The following is a 19,763-nucleotide window of genomic DNA, read 5'->3' on the forward strand; positions in this document are numbered from 1 at the left end:
TTGGCGGGGTGGGACATTTATCGTTCTCAGAACCTATTGAAAATCTGAAATTACTTAGTCCATTAATTAAGCAATAAGGCTTCGCTTTGTCATTATGGGGCATTGTGTGTAGATAGATTTTATTTTATTTCGTCCATTTTAGTATAAGTCTGTAATGTAACAAAATGTGGAAAAAAGTAAGGGGTCTGAAAACTTTCCGAATGCACTGTACCTATGCAGGCTAGCTTCTATTCCTTTGCTAGCCAGCCAACTAAATCTATCACACAATCACATCAAGCAGCTGAAATGACAGAAAACGATCAACATTTTTGTTTGTTTTACCTTGGATTATATTGCCATTTCTTTGGATATATCCATTACAATGACCCTGATAAATGCATTTGCCTGGCTCAGAGAAGCTGTCAGTCTGTTCACATTCATACAGATCGCACGGTGGAGGTCCCCAAAAAAACGGCAACATTGATCCACAGGTCGGAGAGGTAGACAGCAAGGTTTAGATAAACCACAACTGTTTCAAACCAAATGCTAGCCTCTGGGCATTGGGAAATATTGAATATGACCTTTCGCATGTGAGGCGAACGTGATAACCACTACACTACTGAAACTACAATACAAAAAGAGGAAGTCGTGGAAAATATTAGGAATGCCCACAAGTTTACCTCACATAATATCCCAAAGTGAGTACCACAGAAAGAGCCACAATACCCATTAAAAACTAGCGGTCAAACAGGAAAATGGTTCCAATCATTTTTCCACCCTTCATGTTCCCCACAGGGGATTTTAAAAACACTTAAAATAAGGGCTGTGTTTCTTGTCGGCTTACCCTGGAGTGGTAAACTATTTGAATCATTATGGACCTCAGACCACACGTAGCAGGAATATTTTCAGAGCACCCAAGATAGCCACACATGCAGAGTACGTTACGCGACTAAAAAAGGTAAGTCTGAATACCAAATACTGAGAAGTGCGAAGGAAAAGCATGAATTCCAAAATTGGGACCGAGCCCTTAGTGAATAGGCTTATTGTCCAAATTTGTTTCCGCCCGGTTTCGAACCGGGGACCTTTCGCGTGTGAGGCGAACGTGATAACCACTACACTACAGAAACCTGATGAGTGGAATACTAAGGGTGTGGCTGACTTTGGCGGGGTGGGACATTTATCGTTCTCAGAACCTATTGAAAATCTGAAATTACTTAGTCCATTAATTAAGCAATAAGGCTTCGCTTTGTCATTATGGGGCATTGTGTGTAGATTGATTTTATTTTATTTCGTCCATTTTAGTATAAGTCTGTAATGTAACAAAATGTGGAAAAAAGTAAGGGGTCTGAAAACTTTCCGAATGCACTGTACCTATGCAGGGTAGCTTCTATTCCTTTGCTAGCCAGCCAACTAAATCTATCACACAATCACATCAAGCAGCTGAAATGACAGAAAACGATCAACATTTTTGTTTGTTTTACCTTGGATTATATTGCCATTTCTTTGGATATATCCATTACAATGACCCTGATAAATGCATTTGCCTGGCTCAGAGAAGCTGTCAGTCTGTTCACATTCATACAGATCGCACGGTGGAGGTCCCCAAAAAAACGGCAACATTGATCCACAGGTCGGAGAGGTAGACAGCAAGGTTTAGATAAACCACAACTGTTTCAAACCAAATGCTAGCCTCTGGGCATTGGGAAATATTGAATATGACCTTTCGCATGTGAGGCGAACGTGATAACCACTACACTACTGAAACTACAATACAAAAAGAGGAAGTCGTGGAAAATATTAGGAATGCCAACAAGTTTACCTCACATAATATCCCAAAGTGAGTACCACAGAAAGAGCCATAATACCCATTAAAAACTAGCGGTCAAACAGGAAAATGGTTCCAATCATTTTTCCACCCTTCATGTTCCCCACAGGGGATTTTAAAAACACTTAAAATAAGGGCTGTGTTTCTTGTCGGCTTACCCTGGAGTGGTAAACTATTTGAATCATTATGGACCTCAGACCACACGTAGCAGGAATATTTTCAGAGCACCCAAGATAGCCACACATGCAGAGTACGTTACGCGACTAAAAAAGGTAAGTCTGAATACCAAATACTGAGAAGTGCGAAGGAAAAGCATGAATTCCAAAATTGGGACCGAGCCCTTAGTGAATAGGCTTATTGTCCAAATTTGTTTCCGCCCGGTTTCGAACCGGGGACCTTTCGCGTGTGAGGCGGACGTGATAACCACTACACTACGGAAACCTAATGAGTGGAATACTAAGGGTGTGGCTGACTTTGGCGGGGTGGGATATTTATCGTTCTCAGAACCTATTGAAAATCAGAAATTACTTAGTCCATTAATTAAGCAATAAGGCTTGAGAAGCCGGGAATTATGAGGTATTTTTTAAATATTTGTTTTATTAATAAAAACGATATGTTATCGCTTTGTCATTATGGGGCATTGTGTGTAGATAGATTTTATTTTATTTCGTCCATTTTAGTATAAGTCTGTAATGTAACAAAATGTGGAAAAAAGTAAGGGGTCTGAAAACTTTCCGAATGCACTGTACCTATGCAGGCTAGCTTCTATTCCTTTGCTAGCCAGCCAACTAAATCTATCACACAATCACATCAAGCAGCTGAAATGACAGAAAACGATCTACATTTTTGTTTGTTTACCTTGGATTATATTGCCATTTCTTTGGATATATCCATTACAATGACCCTGATAAATGCATTTGCCTGGCTCAGAGAAGCTGTCAGTCTGTTCACATTCATACAGATCGCACGGTGGAGGTCCCCAAAAAACGGCAACATTGATCCACAGGTCGGAGAGGTAGACAGCAAGGTTTAGATAAACCACAACTGTTTCAAACCAAATGCTAGCCTCTGGGCATTGGGAAATATTGAATATGACCTTTCGCGTGTGAGGCGAACGTGATAACCACTACACTACTGAAACTACAATACAAAAAGAGGAAGTCGTGGAAAATATTAGGAATGCCCACAAGTTTACCTCACATAATATCCCAAAGTGAGTACCACAGAAAGAGCCATAATACCCATTAAAAACTAGCGGTCAAACAGGAAAATGGTTCCAATCATTTTTCCACCCTTCATGTTCCCCACAGGGGATTTTAAAAACACTTAAAATAAGGGCTGTGTTTCTTGTCGGCTTACCCTGGAGTGGTAAACTATTTGAATCATTATGGACCTCAGACCACACGTAGCAGGAATATATTCAGAGCGCCCAAGCTAGCCACACATGCAGAATGCGTTACGCGACAAAAAAGGTAAGTCTGAATACCAAATACTGAGAAGTGCGAAGGAAAAGCATGAATTCCAAAATTGGGACCGAGCCCTTAGTGAATAGGCTTACTGTCCAATTTGTTCAAATTTGTTTCCGCCCGGTCTCGAACCGGGGACCTTTCGCGTGTGAGGCGAACGTGATAACCACTACACTACGGAAACCTGATGAGTGGAATACTAAGGGTGTGGCTGACTTTGGCTGGGTGGGGCATTTATCGCTCTCAGAACCTATTGAAAATCAGAAATTACTTAGTCCATTAATTAAGCAATAAGGCTTGAGAAGCCGGGAATTATGAGGTATTTTTAAAATATTTGTTTGATTAATAAAAACTATATGTTATTGCTTTGTCATTATGGGGTTTGTGTGTAGATAGATTTTATTTTATTTCATCCATTTTAGTATAAGTCTGTAATGTAACAAAATGTGGAAAAAAGTAAGGGGCCTGAAAACTTTCCGAATGCACTGTACCTATGCAGGCTAGCTTCTTTTCCTTTGCTAGCCAGCCAACTAAATCTATCACACAATCACATCAAGCAGCTGAAATGACAGAAAACGATCTACATTTTTGTTTGTTTTACCTTGGATTATATTGCCATTTCTTTGGATATATCCATTACAATGACCCTGATAAATGAATTTGCCTGGCTCAGAGAAGCTGTCAGTCTGTTCACATTCATACAGATCGCACGGTGGAGGTCCCCAAAAAACGGCAACATTGATCCACAGGTCGGAGAGGTAGACAGCAAGGTTTAGATAAACCACAACTGTTTCAAACCAAATGCTAGCCTCTGGGCATTGGGAAATATTGAATATGACCTTTCGCGTGTGAGGCGAACGTGATAACCACTACACTACTGAAACTACAACAATACAAAAAGAGGAAGTCGTGGAAAATATTAGGAATGCCCACAAGTTTACCTCACATAATATCCCAAAGTGAGTACCACAGAAAGAGCCATAATACCCATTAAAAACTAGCGGTCAAACAGGAAAATGGTTCCAATCATTTTTCCACCCTTCATGTTCCCCACAGGGGATTTTAAAAACACTTAAAATAAGGGCTGTGTTTCTTGTCGGCTTACCCTGGAGTGGTAAACTATTTGAATCATTATGGACCTCAGACCACACGTAGCAGGAATATATTCAGAGCGCCCAAGCTAGCCACACATGCAGAGTGCGTTACGCGACAAAAAAGGTAAGTCTGAATACCAAATACTGAGAAGTGCGAAGGAAAAGCATGAATTCCAAAATTGGGACCGAGCCCTAAGTGAATAGGCTTACTGTCCAATTTGTTAAAAATTGTTTCCGCCCGGTCTCGAACCGGGGACCTTTCGCGTGTTAGGCGAACGTGATAACCACTACACTACGGAAACCTGATGAGTGGAATACTAAGGGTGTGGCTGACTTTGGCTGGGTGGGGCATTTATCGCTCTCAGAACCTATTGAAAATCAGAAATTACTTAGTCCATTAATTAAGCAATAAGGCTTGAGAAGCCGGGAATTATGAGGTATTTTTAAAATATTTGTTTGATTAATAAAAACTATATGTTATTGCTTTGTCATTATGGGGTATTGTGTGTAGATAGATTTTATTTTATTTCATCCATTTTAGTATAAGTCTGTAACGTAACAAAATGTGGAAAAAAGTAAGGGGCCTGAAAACTTTCCGAATGCACTGTACCTATGCAGGCTAGCTTCTTTTCCTTTGCTAGCCAGCCAACTAAATCTATCACACAATCACATCAAGCAGCTGAAATGACAGAAAACGATCTACATTTTTGTTTGTTTTACCTTGGATTATATTGCCATTTCTTTGGATATATCCATTACAATGACCCTGATAAATGAATTTGCCTGGCTCAGAGAGCTGTCAGTCTGTTCACATTCATACAGATCGCACGGTGGAGGTCCCCAAAAAACGGCAACATTGATCCACAGGCCGGAGAGGTAGACAGCAAGGTTTAGATAAACCACAACTGTTTCAAACCAAATGCTAGCCTCTGGGCATTGGGAAATATTGAATATGACCTTTCGCGTGTGAGGCGAACGTGATAACCACTACACTACTGAAACTACAATACAAAAAGAGGAAGTCGTGGAAAATATTAGGAATGCCCACAAGTTTACCTCACATAATATCCCAAAGTGAGTACCACAGAAAGAGCCATAATACCCATTAAAAACTAGCGGTCAAACAGGAAAATGGTTCCAATCATTTTTCCACCCTTCATGTTCCCCACAGGGGATTTTAAAAACACTTAAAATAAGGGCTGTGTTTCTTGTCGGCTTACCCTGGAGTGGTAAACTATTTGAATCATTATGGACCTCAGACCACACGTAGCAGGAATATATTCAGAGCGCCCAAGCTAGCCACACACATGCAGAGTGCGTTACGCGACAAAAAAGGTAAGTCTGAATACCAAATACTGAGAAGTGCGAAGGAAAAGCATGAATTCCGAAATTGGGACCGAGCCCTAAGTGAATAGGCTTACTGTCCAATTTGTTAAAAATTGTTTCCGCCCGGTCTCGAACCGGGGACCTTTCGCGTGTTAGGCGAACGTGATAACCACTACACTACGGAAACCTGATGAGTGGAATACTAAGGGTGTGGCTGACTTTGGCTGGGTGGGGCATTTATCGCTCTCAGAACCAATTGAAAATCAGAAATTACTTAGTCCATTAATTAAGCAATAAGGCTTGAGAAGCCGGGAATTATGAGGTATTTTTAAAATATTTGTTTGATTAATAAAAACTATATGTTATTGCTTTGTCATTATGGGGTATTGTGTGTAGATAGATTTTATTTTATTTCATCCATTTTAGTATAAGTCTGTAACGTAACAAAATGTGGAAAAAAGTAAGGGGCCTGAAAACTTTCCGAATGCACTGTACCTATGCAGGCTAGCTTCTTTTCCTTTGCTAGCCAGCCAACTAAATCTATCACACAATCACATCAAGCAGCTGAAATGACAGAAAACGATCTACATTTTTGTTTGTTTTACCTTGGATTATATTGCCATTTCTTTGGATATATCCATTACAATGACCCTGATAAATGAATTTGCCTGGCTCAGAGAAGCTGTCAGTCTGTTCACATTCATACAGATCGCACGGTGGAGGTCCCCAAAAAACGGCAACATTGATCCACAGGCCGGAGAGGTAGACAGCAAGGTTTAGATAAACCACAACTGTTTCAAACCAAATGCTAGCCTCTGGGCATTGGGAAATATTGAATATGACCTTTCGCGTGTGAGGCGAACGTGATAACCACTACACTACTGAAACTACAATACAAAAAGAGGAAGTCGTGGAAAATATTAGGAATGCCCACAAGTTTACCTCACATAATATCCCAAAGTGAGTACCAAGAAAGAGCCATAATACCCATTAAAAACTAGCGGTCAAACAGGAAAATGGTTCCAATCATTTTTCCACCCTTCATGTTCCCCACAGGGGATTTTAAAAACACTTAAAATAAGGGCTGTGTTTCTTGTCGGCTTACCCTGGAGTGGTAAACTATTTGAATCATTATGGACCTCAGACCACACGAAGCAGGAATATATTCAGAGCGCCCAAGCTAGCCACACATGCAGAGTGCGTTACGCGACAAAAAAGGTAAGTCTGAATACCAAATACTGAGAAGTGCGAAGGAAAAGCATGAATTCCGAAATTGGGACCGAGCCCTAAGTGAATAGGCTTACTGTCCAATTTATTAAAAATGTGTTTCCGCCCGGTCTCGAACCGGGGACCTTTCGCGTGTTAGGCGAACGTGATAACCACTACACTACGGAAACCCGATGAGTGGAATACTAAGGGTGTGGCTGACTTTGGCTGGGTGGGGCATTTATCGCTCTCAGAACCAATTGAAAATCAGAAATTACTTAGTCCATTAATTAAGCAATAAGGCTTGAGAAGCCGGGAATTATGAGGTATTTTTAAAATATTTGTTTGATTAATAAAAACTATATGTTATTGCTTTGTCATTATGGGGTATTGTGTGTAGATAGATTTTATTTTATTTCATCCATTTTAGTATAAGTCTGTAACGTAACAAAATGTGGAAAAAAGTAAGGGGCCTGAAAACTTTCCGAATGCACTGTACCTATGCAGGCTAGCTTCTTTTCCTTTGCTAGCCAGCCAACTAAATCTATCACACAATCACATCAAGCAGCTGAAATGACAGAAAACGATCTACATTTTTGTTTGTTTTACCTTGGATTATATTGCCATTTCTTTGGATATATCCATTACAATGACCCTGATAAATGAATTTGCCTGGCTCAGAGAAGCTGTCAGTCTGTTCACATTCATACAGATCGCACGGTGGAGGTCCCCAAAAAAACGGCAACATTGATCCACAGGCCGGAGAGGTAGACAGCAAGGTTTAGATAAACCACAACTGTTTCAAACCAAATGCTAGCCTCTGGGCATTGGGAAATATTGAATATGACCTTTCGCGTGTGAGGCGAACGTGATAACCACTACACTACTGAAACTACAATACAAAAAGAGGAAGTCGTGGAAAATATTAGGAATGCCCACAAGTTTACCTCACATAATATCCCAAAGTGAGTACCACAGAAAGAGCCATAATACCCATTAAAAACTAGCGGTCAAACAGGAAAATGGTTCCAATCATTTTTCCACCCTTCATGTTCCCCACAGGGGATTTTAAAAACACTTAAAATAAGGGCTGTGTTTCTTGTCGGCTTACCCTGGAGTGGTAAACTATTTGAATCATTATGGACCTCAGACCACACGTAGCAGGAATATATTCAGAGCGCCCAAGCTAGCCACACATGCAGAGTGCGTTACGCGACAAAAAAGGTAAGTCTGAATACCAAATACTGAGAAGTGCGAAGGAAAAGCATGAATTCCGAAATTGGGACCGAGCCCTAAGTGAATAGGCTTACTGTCCAATTTGTTAAAAATTGTTTCCGCCCGGTCTCGAACCGGGGACCTTTCGCGTGTTAGGCGAACGTGATAACCACTACACTACGGAAACCTGATGAGTGGAATACTAAGGGTGTGGCTGACTTTGGCTGGGTGGGGCATTTATCGCTCTCAGAACCAATTGAAAATCAGAAATTACTTAGTCCATTAATTAAGCAATAAGGCTTGAGAAGCCGGGAATTATGAGGTATTTTTAAAATATTTGTTTGATTAATAAAAACTATATGTTATTGCTTTGTCATTATGGGGTATTGTGTGTAGATAGATTTTATTTTATTTCATCCATTTTAGTATAAGTCTGTAACGTAACAAAATGTGGAAAAAAGTAAGGGGCCTGAAAACTTTCCGAATGCACTGTACCTATGCAGGCTAGCTTCTTTTCCTTTGCTAGCCAGCCAACTAAATCTATCACACAATCACATCAAGCAGCTGAAATGACAGAAAACGATCTACATTTTTGTTTGTTTTACCTTGGATTATATTGCCATTTCTTTGGATATATCCATTACAATGACCCTGATAAATGAATTTGCCTGGCTCAGAGAAGCTGTCAGTCTGTTCACATTCATACAGATCGCACGGTGGAGGTCCCAAAAAAAAACGGCAACATTGATCCACAGGCCGGAGAGGTAGACAGCAAGGTTTAGATAAACCACAACTGTTTCAAACCAAATGCTAGCCTCTGGGCATTGGGAAATATTGAATATGACCTTTCGCGTGTGAGGCGAACGTGATAACCACTACACTACTGAAACTACAATACAAAAAGAGGAAGTCGTGGAAAATATTAGGAATGCCCACAAGTTTACCTCACATAATATCCCAAAGTGAGTACCACAGAAAGAGCCATAATACCCATTAAAAACTAGCGGTCAAACAGGAAAATGGTTCCAATCATTTTTCCACCCTTCATGTTCCCACAGGGGATTTTAAAAACACTTAAAATAAGGGCTGTGTTTCTTGTCGGCTTACCCTGGAGTGGTAAACTATTTGAATCATTATGGACCTCAGACCACACGTAGCAGGAATATATTCAGAGCGCCCAAGCTAGCCACACATGCAGAGTGCGTTACGCGACAAAAAAGGTAAGTCTGAATACCAAATACTGAGAAGTGCGAAGGAAAAGCATGAATTCGAAATTGGGACCGAGCCCTAAGTGAATAGGCTTACTGTCCAATTTGTTAAAAATTGTTTCCGCCCGGTCTCGAACCGGGGACCTTTCGCGTGTTAGGCGAACGTGATAACCACTACACTACGGAAACCTGATGAGTGGAATACTAAGGGTGTGGCTGACTTTGGCTGGGTGGGGCATTTATCGCTCTCAGAACCAATTGAAAATCAGAAATTACTTAGTCCATTAATTAAGCAATAAGGCTTGAGAAGCCGGGAATTATGAGGTATTTTTAAAATATTTGTTTGATTAATAAAAACTATATGTTATTGCTTTGTCATTATGGGGTATTGTGTGTAGATAGATTTTATTTTATTTCATCCATTTTAGTATAAGTCTGTAACGTAACAAAATGTGGAAAAAAGTAAGGGGCCTGAAAACTTTCCGAATGCACTGTACCTATGCAGGCTAGCTTCTTTTCCTTTGCTAGCCAGCCAACTAAATCTATCACACAATCACATCAAGCAGCTGAAATGACAGAAAACGATCTACATTTTTGTTTGTTTTACCTTGGATTATATTGCCATTTCTTTGGATATATCCATTACAATGACCCTGATAAATGAATTTGCCTGGCTCAGAGAAGCTGTCAGTCTGTTCACATTCATACAGATCGCACGGTGGAGGTCCCCAAAAAAACGGCAACATTGATCCACAGGCCGGAGAGGTAGACAGCAAGGTTTAGATAAACCACAACTGTTTCAAACCAAATGCTAGCCTCTGGGCATTGGGAAATATTGAATATGACCTTTCGCGTGTGAGGCGAACGTGATAACCACTACACTACTGAAACTACAATACAAAAAGAGGAAGTCGTGGAAAATATTAGGAATGCCCACAAGTTTACCTCACATAATATCCCAAAGTGAGTACCACAGAAAGAGCCATAATACCCATTAAAAACTAGCGGTCAAACAGGAAAATGGTTCCAATCATTTTTCCACCCTTCATGTTCCCCACAGGGGATTTTAAAAACACTTAAAATAAGGGCTGTGTTTCTTGTCGGCTTACCCTGGAGTGGTAAACTATTTGAATCATTATGGACCTCAGACCACACGAAGCAGGAATATATTCAGAGCGCCCAAGCTAGCCACACATGCAGAGTGCGTTACGCGACAAAAAAGGTAAGTCTGAATACCAAATACTGAGAAGTGCGAAGGAAAAGCATGAATTCCGAAATTGGGACCGAGCCCTAAGTGAATAGGCTTACTGTCCAATTTGTTAAAAATTGTTTCCGCCCGGTCTCGAACCGGGGACCTTTCGCGTGTTAGGCGAACGTGATAACCACTACACTACGGAAACCTGATGAGTGGAATACTAAGGGTGTGGCTGACTTTGGCTGGGTGGGGCATTTATCGCTCTCAGAACCAATTGAAAATCAGAAATTACTTAGTCCATTAATTAAGCAATAAGGCTTGAGAAGCCGGGAATTATGAGGTATTTTTAAAATATTTGTTTGATTAATAAAAACTATATGTTATTGCTTTGTCATTATGGGGTATTGTGTGTAGATAGATTTTATTTTATTTCATCCATTTTAGTATAAGTCTGTAACGTAACAAAATGTGGAAAAAAGTAAGGGGCCTGAAAACTTTCCGAATGCACTGTACCTATGCAGGCTAGCTTCTTTTCCTTTGCTAGCCAGCCAACTAAATCTATCACACAATCACATCAAGCAGCTGAAATGACAGAAAACGATCTACATTTTTGTTTGTTTTACCTTGGATTATATTGCCATTTCTTTGGATATATCCATTACAATGACCCTGATAAATGAATTTGCCTGGCTCAGAGAAGCTGTCAGTCTGTTCACATTCATACAGATCGCACGGTGGAGGTCCCCAAAAAAACGGCAACATTGATCCACAGGCCGGAGAGGTAGACAGCAAGGTTTAGATAAACCACAACTGTTTCAAACCAAATGCTAGCCTCTGGGCATTGGGAAATATTGAATATGACCTTTCGCGTGTGAGGCGAACGTGATAACCACTACACTACTGAAACTACAATAAAAAAGAGGAAGTCGTGGAAAATATTAGGAATGCCCACAAGTTTACCTCACATAATATCCCAAAGTGAGTACCACAGAAAGAGCCATAATACCCATTAAAAACTAGCGGTCAAACAGGAAAATGGTTCCAATCATTTTTCCACCCTTCATGTTCCCCACAGGGGATTTTAAAAACACTTAAAATAAGGGCTGTGTTTCTTGTCGGCTTACCCTGGAGTGGTAAACTATTTGAATCATTATGGACCTCAGACCACACGTAGCAGGAATATATTCAGAGCGCCCAAGCTAGCCACACATGCAGAGTGCGTTACGCGACAAAAAGGTAAGTCTGAATACCAAATACTGAGAAGTGCGAAGGAAAAGCATGAATTCCGAAATTGGGACCGAGCCCTAAGTGAATAGGCTTACTGTCCAATTTGTTAAAAATTGTTTCCGCCCGGTCTCGAACCGGGGACCTTTCGCGTGTTAGGCGAACGTGATAACCACTACACTACGGAAACCTGATGAGTGGAATACTAAGGGTGTGGCTGACTTTGGCTGGGTGGGGCATTTATCGCTCTCAGAACCAATTGAAAATCAGAAATTACTTAGTCCATTAATTAAGCAATAAGGCTTGAGAAGCCGGGAATTATGAGGTATTTTTAAAATATTTGTTTGATTAATAAAAACTATATGTTATTGCTTTGTCATTATGGGGTATTGTGTGTAGATAGATTTTATTTTATTTCATCCATTTTAGTATAAGTCTGTAACGTAACAAAATGTGGAAAAAAGTAAGGGGCCTGAAAACTTTCCGAATGCACTGTACCTATGCAGGCTAGCTTCTTTTCCTTTGCTAGCCAGCCAACTAAATCTATCACACAATCACATCAAGCAGCTGAAATGACAGAAAACGATCTACATTTTTGTTTGTTTTACCTTGGATTATATTGCCATTTCTTTGGATATATCCATTACAATGACCCTGATAAATGAATTTGCCTGGCTCAGAGAAGCTGTCAGTCTGTTCACATTCATACAGATCGCACGGTGGAGGTCCCCAAAAAACGGCAACATTGATCCACAGGTCGGAGAGGTAGACAGCAAGGTTTAGATAAACCACAACTGTTTCAAACCAAATGCTAGCCTCTGGGCATTGGGAAATATTGAATATGACCTTTCGCGTGTGAGGCGAACGTGATAACCACTACACTACTGAAACTACAATACAAAAAGAGGAAGTCGTGGAAAATATTAGGAATGCCCACAAGTTTACCTCACATAATATCCCAAAGTGAGTACCACAGAAAGAGCCATAATACCCATTAAAAACTAGCGGTCAAACAGGAAAATGGTTCCAATCATTTTTCCACCCTTCATGTTCCCCACAGGGGATTTTAAAAACACTTAAAATAAGGGCTGTGTTTCTTGTCGGCTTACCCTGGAGTGGTAAACTATTTGAATCATTATGGACCTCAGACCACACGTAGCAGGAATATATTCAGAGCGCCCAAGCTAGCCACACATGCAGTGCGTTACGCGACTAAAAAGGTAAGTCTGAATACCAAATACTGAGAAGTGTGAAGGAAAAGCATAAATTCCGGAATTGGGACTGAGCCCTAAGTGAATAGGCTGACTGTCCAATTTGTTAAAATGTGTTTCCGCCTGGTTTCGAACCGGGGACCTTTCGCGTGTGAGGCGAATGTGATAACCACTACACTACGGAAACCTAATGAGTGGAATAATAAGGGTGTGGCTGACTTTGGCTGGGTGGGACATTTATCGCTCTCAGAACCTATTGAAAATCAGAAATGACTTAGTCCATTAATTAAGCAATAAAGGCTTGAGAAGCCGGGAATTATGAGGTATTTTTAAAATATTTGTTTTATTAATAAAAACTATATGTTATCGCTTTGTCATTATGGGGTATTGTGTGTAGATAGATTTTATTTTATTTCATCCATTTTAGTATAAGTCTGTAATGTAACAAAATGTGGAAAAAAGTAAGGGGTCTGAAAACTTTCCGAATGCACTGTACCTATGCAGGCTAGCTTCTATTCCTTTGCTAGCCAGCCAACTAAATCTATCACACAATCACATCAAGCAGCTGAAATGACAGAAAACGATCTACATTTTTGTTTGTTTTACCTTGGATTATATTGCCATTTCTTTGGATATATCCATTACAATGACCCTGATAAATGAATTTGCCTGGCTCAGAGAAGCTGTCAGTCTGTTCACATTCATACAGATCGCACGGTGGAGGTCCCCAAAAAAACGGCAACATTGATCCACAGGTCGGAGAGGTAGACAGCAAGGTTTAGATAAACCACAACTGTTTCAAACCAAATGCTAGCCTCTGGGCATTGGGAAATATTGAATATGACCTTTCGCGTGTGAGGCGAACGTGATAACCACTACACTACTGAAACTACAATACAAAAAGAGGAAGTCGTGGAAAATATTAGGAATGCCCACATCATATGGCTATTGCTACAAAACATCACGATTCACGACGGGGCCTTATCTCGAAAACTGAAAATATTTAGAAGCCGAAACTCGGTGAGCGTAGGGGCGGCATAATGGGCAGTTGGCCCCGAACAAGATGGCGTCTAGGCCTCAACGGTTTTTGAGTTATGGCCATTTATCTGGGATTAAAGGTCCAAAATGAAAATAGAGAAATTATTTTTCCACTTCACGTCAAAGTCAAGGAGCCTCCGGTGTCAATAAAAAAGAACCAGCCATTTATCTATCGTCATTTAAGAGAAATCGTACAACGACACCTTGGTGATGTTCACGGATAGGTGTTTTTTTTTTCAACGGTTACAGATCCAGTTGCAGGTTGTTCTTACGAATCTTTTTAAAGTGTGCTGCGGAGCTCTGCGAGATTTCTGTGATTTTCTATGATTTTCTGAAATAACACACACTCACTAAACCCTCCGTAAATAACTCAGTTCTTAACGTAAAGACTTAAAACTCGGGATTCTGTAAAGGCATACCCCAATCATGATATGAGTTTATTTATAGCTTCCTGTGCCAACCGGAAGTGCCTTTAATGGTGTCACAGTGGCAGTTTCCATGGGTTAAAAAGGTCAGATCTTTTCAAAACTTCATATGTGTGACTAGGTAACCCTCGTGAACTGTAAATCAGTCATTTCTCCCAACAGATGTCAAAGAAAATCTCTCACACGCACACACAGCAAGGATGGAGTGAAAAGTGCGGTTCTCAAAGACACAGAGAGCAGGCAATGGCATAAACATAATAATCTCTAGGCCGTGCCGAGTTCAACGAGATATCCCGCTTGACCGTAGCTCGCTCGGTCTAAGCGCAGCGACCATTAGAAAATTAGGCCCAAAATGAAGCCTGCCCCACAACGTCATTTGCTTTTGGGTGACAGTGAGAGAACCGTTAGGGTGAGAAGCACAATTCGACCTCAGGTACGTTCCTAAGGTCCTTCCGATCCGTGCAAGCCTAACGTTGACCGTGTGGCATTAACCCTTAATAGTTAAAAGAAGGTGTTTACTTCAAATAGTTTGCATTGACTTCTCTCCCCATAGGAATACATTGCCTGCACCCCTAAATTCAACCTGAAGTCTATATGGGTTATGAATGCCGTATGAACCTGTCTTTGATAACAGTCCATCAGGCCAGTATGAGGTCTACCTGTGTTGATTCTAGGCTTCCTGGACCAACCGAAAGTGGTTAAAATCACCCTAAAAGTGTTTTTCCATTACCTGCCTGCAGTTTGATAGACATAGTGCATTCAACTCTGTGTAAATCAGTCAATTCTTAACGTAAGGACTTAAAACTCAGGATTCTGTAAAAGCATAGCCCAGTGAGGATATGTGTTGACTTATAGCTTCCTGTGACAACCGGAAGTGCCTTAATTGGTGTCTCAGGGGCTGTTTCGAGGGGTTAAAAAGTCAGATCTGTCCAAAACTTCATATGTGTGATTAGGCAACCCCCATGAACTGTAAATCAGTCATTTTTCCCATAAAATTTCAAAGGAAAACTAAATCACACAGACACACAACTTGGAAGGAGGGACGTATTGGGGGTTGTAGAGACAGACAGTGCCTCCAATAGTTAGCTTTGTTCGAGCTAAAAGAACCGTCAGACCTAGAGTTCCGAAACTTTAGAAACCTGTTCTAGACCTCGGGTCGATAGTGCGTGGTGAGTTAGGTGGCTCTAGAAGGTTCTCGGACCGAGAAATAGCCTCGTACATTTGCAATGACTTCAATTCATTTTGACCATTACGAAAATGGCGACATTTAGAAAAGTCTCAGAGACACAAGACTAGGTGCATTGAAACCGGCTCGGGCCATAGAGACGGACCCCAACGTTTCGGTCCGATAGCTCATTCAAGGACCCCATAGCAAGGCATGGAAAAAGTGGATTTTCAGCACCAATTAGGGTTTTACTCGGGCACCGAAGGACCTATTGAGCCGAAACTCGGGATTCGGGGTCGCCTCACATAGGCCTTCACATAATGTCTGACCTGGACCCGCAGCTAGAACGTAACTATGTGTTTTACGTTTTTATTATGTTTTAAACTAATGGCGCTGTGAATTATGGGCCTGCTCTGACATATGTGATAGTTGGCTTCTAAATGAGTTGGAAAAAGTGGGTTTGGTGTCAATTGGTATCAGTTTGGTGTCAGAATGACATCTAATTGACTGGTGGACACTGACTTGCTAGTTGACTTTTGTACATTAGCAATATGTTTAAACGGAGAGGGACCATCACCAAAATGGCATTCTGAAATCAACACAAAAAATGGCATCACCATAGTCTCCAGGCTGTGCAGAGTTCAACGAGACGCCCCGCTTGACCGTAGCTCGCTCTGAGTGCAGCGACCTTGAAAAAAAAGAAGGCGCAAAAGGAAGGCTGGCCCTCAATGTCATTTGCTTTTGGGTGACAGTGAGAGAACCGTTAGGGTGAGAAGCACAATTCGACCTCGGGTACGTTCCTAAGGTCCTCCCGATCCGTGCAAGCCTAACCTTGACCCTGTGGCATTAACCCTTAACAGTTAAAAGAAGGTGTTTACATCAAAGAGTTTGCATTGACTTCTCTCCCCATAGGAATACATTGCCTGCACCTCTAAATTCAACCTGAAGCCTATGTGGGTTATGAATGCCTTATGAACCTGTCTTCTATGACAGTCCATCAGACCACTATGAGGTCTACCTGTGTCGATTCTAAGCTTCCTGGAGCAACCGGAAGTGGTTAGATTGACCCAAAAGGAGTTTTGATGTACATAACCTTCAAAGGTGAAAATGACTGCATTCAACACTGTGTAGATCATAGATCAGTCAATTCTTAACTTAAAGACTTAAAACTCAGGATTCTGTAAGTGTTTATGTCAATCAAGACATGTGTTTACTTATAGCTTCCTGTGCCAACCGGAAGTGCCTTTAATTGGGTCACACTGTCTGTTTTGAAGGGTTAGAAAAGTCACATCTCTCCAAAACTTCATATGTGTGACCAGGTAACCCTCCTAAACTGTAAATCAGTCATTTCTCCCAGCAGATGTCAAAGAAAAGCTCTCACACGCACACACAGCAAGGATGGAGTGAAAAAGTGTGGTTCTTAAAGACACAGAGAGCAGGCAATGGCATAAACATAATGTCTAGGCCGTGCCGAGTTCAACGAGATATCCCGCTTGACCGTAGCTCGCTCGGTCTGAGCGCAGCGACCATTAGAAAAGTAGGCCCAAAATGAAGCCTGCCCCACAACGTCATTTGCTTTTGGGTGACAGTGAGAGAACCGTTAGGGTGAGAAGCACAATTCGACCTCAGGTACGTTCCTAAGGTCCTTCCGATCCGTGCAAGCCTAACGTTGACCGTGTGGCATTAACCCTTAATAGTTAAAAGAAGGTGTTTACTTCAAATAGTTTGCATTGACTTCTCTCCCCATAGGAATACATTGCCTGCACCCCTAAATTCAACCTGAAGTCTATATGGGTTATGAATGCCGTATGAACCTGTCTTTGATAACAGTCCATCAGGCCAGTATGAGGTCTACCTGTGTTGATTCTAGGCTTCCTGGACCAACCGGAAGTGGTTAAAATCACCCTAAAAGTGTTTTTCCATTACCTGCCTGCAGTTTGATAGACATAGTGCATTCAACCCTGTGTAAATCAGTCAATTCTTAACGTAAGGACTTAAAACTCAGGATTCTGTAAGTTTCTATGTCAATCAAGACATGGGTTTACTTATAGCTTCCTGTGCCAACCGGAAGTGCCTTTAATGATGTCACAGTGGCAGTTTCCAAGGGTTAAAAAGGTCAGATCTTTTCAAAACTTCATATGTGTGACTAGGTAACCCTCATGAACTGTAAATCAGTCATTTCTCCCAACAGATGTCAAAGAAAAGCTCTCACACGCACACACAGCAAGGATGGAGTGAAAAGTGCGGTTCTCAAAGACACAGAGAGCAGGCAATGGCATAAACATAATGTCTAGGCCGTGCCGAGTTCAACGAGATATCCCGCTTGACCGTAGCTCGCTCGGTCTGAGCGCAGCGACCATTAGAAAAGTAGGCCCAAAATGAAGCCTGCCCCACAACGTCATTTGCTTTTGGGTGACAGTGAGAGAACCGTTAGGGTGAGAAGCACAATTCGACCTCAGGTACGTTCCTAAGGTCCTTCCGATCCGTGCAAGCCTAACCTTGACCGTGTGGCATTAACCCTTAATAGTTAAAAGAAGGTGTTTACTTCAAAGAGTTTGCATTGACTTCTCTCCCCATAGGAATACATTGCCTGAACCCCTAAATTCAACCTGAAGTCTATATGGGTTATGAATGCCGTATGAACCTGTCTTTGATGACAGTCCATCAGGCCAGTATGAGGTCTACCTGTGTTGATTCTAAGCTTCCTGGACCAACCGGAAGTGGTTAAAATCACCCTAAAAGTGTTTTTCCATTACCTGCCTGCAGTTTGATAGACATAGTGCATTCAACCCTGTGTAAATCAGTCAATTCTTAACGTAAGGACTTAAAACACAGGATTCTGTAAAAGTATAGCCCAGTGAGGATATGTGTTGACTTATAGCTTCCTGTGCCAACCGCAAGTGCCTTAATTGGTGTCTCAGGGGCTGTTTCGAGGGGTTAAAAAAGTCAGATCTGTCCAAAACTTCATATGTGTGATTAGGCAACCCCCATGAACTGTAAATCAGTCATTTTTCCCATAAAATTTCAAAGGAAAACTAAATCACACAGACACACAACTTGGAAGGAGGGACGTATTGGGGTTTGTAGAGACAGACAGTGCCTCCAATAGATAGCTTTGTTCGAGCTAAAAAGAACCGTCAGACCTAGAGTTCCGAAACTTTAGAATCCTGTTCTAGACCTCAGGTCGATAGTGCGTGGTGAGTTACGTGGCTCTAGACGGTTCTCGGACCGAGAAACAGCTTCGTACATTTGCAATGACTTCAATTCATTTTGACCATTACGAAAATGGCGACATTTAGAAAAGTCTCAGAGACACAAGACTAGGTGCATTGGAACCGGCTCGGCCCATAGAGACGGACCCCAACGTTTCGGTCCGATTGCTCATTCAAGGACCCCATAGCAAGGCATGGAAAAAGTGGATTTTCAGCACCAATTAGGGTTTTACTCGGGCACCGAAGGACCTATCGAGCCGAAACTCGGGATTCGGGGTCGCCTCACATAGGCCTTCACATAATGTCTGACCTGGACCCGCAGCTAGAACGTAACTATGTGTTTTACGTTTTATTATGTTTTAAACTAAAGGCGCTGTGAATTATGGGCCTGCTCTGACATATATGATAGTTGGCTTCTAAATGAGTTGGAAAAAGTGGGTTTGGTGTCAATTGGTATCAGTTTGGTGTCAAAATGACATCTAATTGACTGATGGACACTGACTTGCTAGTTGACTTTTGTACATTAGCAATATGTTTAAACGGAGAGGGACCATCACCAAAAGTGACATTCTGAAATCAACCCTAACGAGCCATGGAGATGAACCAGAATCACTGCCCAGCTATCCCGAGTTCATCGGGCCAGTCAATTTCACATTCCTGCAGCATTTTTATAGCATGACAAATTCGTGATGGTACCTGCCCATTGAACCATATTGCAAATGCACAGTGACTTTGCAAAAGTGAGAAAACATAAACAAATGGACATGATGAAATCAACACAACGAGTGATGGAAATGTACAACTATCACTGCTCAGCCATCCTGTGTCCATCAGACCAGTCAATTTTGCATTTTTGAGCATGTCAAATTTCATATGGTAAATGCACATTGAAACATATTGCAAATGCGCGCACTTGCAATATGATTCTATAGTGTAAAAACATCACCTAATGGACATGATGAAATCAACACAAC

General features: G+C 41.3%; 11 non-coding genes across 11 annotated transcripts; all 11 read right to left on the bottom strand.

Annotated features, from left to right (window-relative positions):
• Positions 1 to 1,033: 1,033 nt before the first annotated feature.
• On the bottom strand, positions 1,034 to 1,106 carry trnav-cac (transfer RNA valine (anticodon CAC)). Its single transcript has one exon. It is a non-coding gene; the product is annotated as a tRNA-Val (tRNA).
• A 1,066-nt stretch (positions 1,107 to 2,172) lies between these two features.
• On the bottom strand, positions 2,173 to 2,245 carry trnav-cac (transfer RNA valine (anticodon CAC)). The gene has a single exon. It is a non-coding gene; the product is annotated as a tRNA-Val (tRNA).
• Positions 2,246 to 3,381: 1,136 nt separating this feature from the next.
• Positions 3,382 to 3,454, bottom strand: trnav-cac (transfer RNA valine (anticodon CAC)). Its single transcript has one exon. It is a non-coding gene; the product is annotated as a tRNA-Val (tRNA).
• Positions 3,455 to 4,593: 1,139 nt separating this feature from the next.
• Positions 4,594 to 4,666, bottom strand: trnav-aac (transfer RNA valine (anticodon AAC)). The gene has a single exon. It is a non-coding gene; the product is annotated as a tRNA-Val (tRNA).
• Positions 4,667 to 5,804: 1,138 nt separating this feature from the next.
• Positions 5,805 to 5,877, bottom strand: trnav-aac (transfer RNA valine (anticodon AAC)). Its single transcript has one exon. It is a non-coding gene; the product is annotated as a tRNA-Val (tRNA).
• Positions 5,878 to 7,014: 1,137 nt separating this feature from the next.
• trnav-aac (transfer RNA valine (anticodon AAC)) lies at positions 7,015 to 7,087 on the bottom strand. The gene has a single exon. It is a non-coding gene; the product is annotated as a tRNA-Val (tRNA).
• Positions 7,088 to 8,225: 1,138 nt separating this feature from the next.
• Positions 8,226 to 8,298, bottom strand: trnav-aac (transfer RNA valine (anticodon AAC)). Its single transcript has one exon. It is a non-coding gene; the product is annotated as a tRNA-Val (tRNA).
• A 1,137-nt stretch (positions 8,299 to 9,435) lies between these two features.
• trnav-aac (transfer RNA valine (anticodon AAC)) lies at positions 9,436 to 9,508 on the bottom strand. The gene has a single exon. It is a non-coding gene; the product is annotated as a tRNA-Val (tRNA).
• Positions 9,509 to 10,646: 1,138 nt separating this feature from the next.
• Positions 10,647 to 10,719, bottom strand: trnav-aac (transfer RNA valine (anticodon AAC)). Its single transcript has one exon. It is a non-coding gene; the product is annotated as a tRNA-Val (tRNA).
• A 1,136-nt stretch (positions 10,720 to 11,855) lies between these two features.
• Positions 11,856 to 11,928, bottom strand: trnav-aac (transfer RNA valine (anticodon AAC)). The gene has a single exon. It is a non-coding gene; the product is annotated as a tRNA-Val (tRNA).
• A 1,135-nt stretch (positions 11,929 to 13,063) lies between these two features.
• On the bottom strand, positions 13,064 to 13,136 carry trnav-cac (transfer RNA valine (anticodon CAC)). The gene has a single exon. It is a non-coding gene; the product is annotated as a tRNA-Val (tRNA).
• Positions 13,137 to 19,763: the final 6,627 nt, after the last annotated feature.

Source organism: Oncorhynchus keta, unplaced genomic scaffold (genome assembly GCF_023373465.1).
Source record: "Oncorhynchus keta strain PuntledgeMale-10-30-2019 unplaced genomic scaffold, Oket_V2 Un_contig_11790_pilon_pilon, whole genome shotgun sequence".
In the NCBI taxonomy this organism is placed as follows: Eukaryota; Metazoa; Chordata; class Actinopteri; order Salmoniformes; family Salmonidae; genus Oncorhynchus; species Oncorhynchus keta.